The sequence below is a fragment of the Notolepis coatsorum genome (assembly GCF_963971535.1).
Source record: "Notolepis coatsorum genome assembly, chromosome: 1".
NCBI lineage: Eukaryota > Metazoa > Chordata > Actinopteri > Aulopiformes > Paralepididae > Notolepis > Notolepis coatsorum.
The window spans coordinates 52,124,184-52,126,683 of record NC_140165.1 but is presented as its reverse complement, the minus strand read 5'-3'; the positions used below and the strand labels follow the sequence as shown (position 1 = coordinate 52,126,683).

The 2,500-nt window shown below is 36.7% G+C and overlaps 1 protein-coding gene across 1 annotated transcript in view; it reads right to left on the bottom strand.

The window, feature by feature from the left end:
- LOC311232333 (dystrophin-like) overlaps positions 1-2,500 on the bottom strand; it is a gene marked incomplete at both ends in the record, with an annotated part of 98,279 nt that overhangs the window by 30,293 nt on the left and 65,486 nt on the right.

The following is a 2,500-nucleotide window of genomic DNA, read 5'->3' as shown; positions in this document are numbered from 1 at the left end:
TAACCCAGTTAATGCCTTAAGAGAAAGAGTCTGGTGGTCAATTACTACAGAAATGTTGTGTCTTACTAATAATAACTAATTCCGCGGTCAATATAAGTCTCTGTGATACTTTCTGAATATGATTTGGGAATGGGCAGGGTTATATTAGAAGAAAGACAGTGTAAACAATATAATTAACTCTGAATATAATAATGACGAAAAATAAACAGGGTAGTGCTCCTTGTTGTGTTGTGTATCCTGTTTATTTTTCGTCATTATTATATTCAGAGTTCCCACACAGTGTATAGTTTGATTGATTGATTGAAAAGTTTATTAACAGATTGCAGAATACACTCCAAATACAACTCCAAAACGTTCATGTAAACATGTTGTGACCTGTGTATTCACCACGTGGAGAAATAAAAAATAATTGAATTAATTAATTACGTTTTATAAGCAAATATACTTGCCCAACCACTACTGTATGAGCGCAGCCAGTGATTTCAACGTGACGGCGTGTTTGTTTACATTACATTCTCATTCATTCAAAAGATCCGAACCGATTGAAGTTTATGGATACCATGACTTGAAATCCTCTTACCTTGACGAATAAAAGCCTCCCCAATTTAGAAAACAGTAATCCAATGGCTGGTATTGATAATATTACTACTAACGCTCGGAGCTAACCAGCAACCGGACACTCAAGCAGAATACGAGAGCAATGACTTCCTTTCTGGGGGGTTTCAAAATAAAAGAGCGACGTCTATAGCAGCGGAAACCGTTTATTTTGTACATTATCTAACGTTAACACGAACCTAAACTAACTTTAGGTTAGTTGTAACGTTAGTTTAGGTTCGTGTTAACGTTAGATAATGTACAAAATAAACGTTTTCCGCTGCTATAGACGTCGCTCTTTTATTTTGAAACCCCCCAGAAAGGAAGTCATTGCTCTCGTATTCTGCTTGAGTGTCCGGTTGCTGGTTAGCTCCGAGCGTTAGTAGTAATATTATCAATACCAGCCATTGGATTACTGTTTTCTAAATTGGGGAGGCTTTTATTCGTCAAGGTAAGAGGATTTCAAGTCATGGTATCCATAAACTTCAATCTGTTCGGATCTTTTGAATGAATGAGAATGTAATGTAAACAAACACGCCGTCACGTTGAAATCACTGGCTGCGCTCATACAGTAGTGGTTGGGCAAGTATATTTGCTTATAAAACGTAATTGTCTAATTCAATTATTTTTTATTTCTCCACGTGGTGAATACACAGGTCACAACATGTTTACATGAACGTTTTGGAGTTGTATTTGGAGTGTATTCTGCAATCTGTTAATAAACTTTTCAATCAATCAATCAAACTATACACTGTGTGGGAACTCTGAATATAATAATGACGAAAAATAAACAGGATACACAACACAACAAGGAGCACTACCCTGTTTATTTTTCGTCATTATTATATTCAGAGTTAATTATATTGTTTACACTGTCTTTCTTCTAATATAACCCTGCCCATTCCCAAATCATATTCAGAAAGTATCACAGAGACTTATATTGACAGCGGAATTAGTTATTATTAGTAAGACACAACATTTCCGTAGTAATTGACCACCAGACTCTTTCTCTTAAGGCATTAACTGGGTTAATTAATATAAATGTTATATTGTAACTGTCTAGTTACACATTGGTTCCGAAACATGTATGTTCCAGGCTGCAATTTTGAATCTGAGAGAGCTCTGGTCAGCGAAGCCGGCGCCGTTCGCAAATCGCGACCTCCATGTTTTGGGGCTATTCATCAGAAAACTCGGATCCCGATTCGGCTCCCATCCGTCGGGCAAGAACTGGCGGTTTTCAGCCTCTCTCTCTGGAGCTTAACGGAGTTTCGAGTGTGGGATTCACCGTGTTGAATGGGGCGTCTGAACTAAGCGAGTACCTCATGCGCATGCGCGGCGAAGAATGCGGAAGCGCCCTTGCACTCTTCCGCTGTCATTAAGCAACACGCGGCCGGGAGGCCAGCGAGCAGTGCGTTGCAGTAGTCGAGGCGGGAGATGACTGTTGATTGGACGAGGAGTTGGGTGGCTTCTTTTGTCAGGAAGGGGCGGATCCTTCTGACGTTGCTCAGGAGGAATCGGCAGGTTCTTAATATGAAGAAGAATAATGCTAATGGTAATAATAATAATACACATTATTATTATTATTATTATTATTATTATTATTATTATTATTATTATTATTATTATTATTATTATTATTATTATTATTATTATTATTATTATTATTATTATTATTATTATTATTATTATTATTATTATTACCATTAGCATTCTTCTTCTTCTTCTTCTTCTTCTTCTTCTTCTTCTTCTTCTTCTTCTTCTTCTTCTTCTTCTTCTTCTTCTTCTTCTTCTTCTTCTTCTTCTTCTTCTTCTTCTTCTTCTTCTTCTTCTTCTTCTTCTTCTTCTTCTTCTTCTTCTTCTTCTTCTTCTTCTTCTTCTTCTTCTTATTAGTAATAGTAGTAGTAGT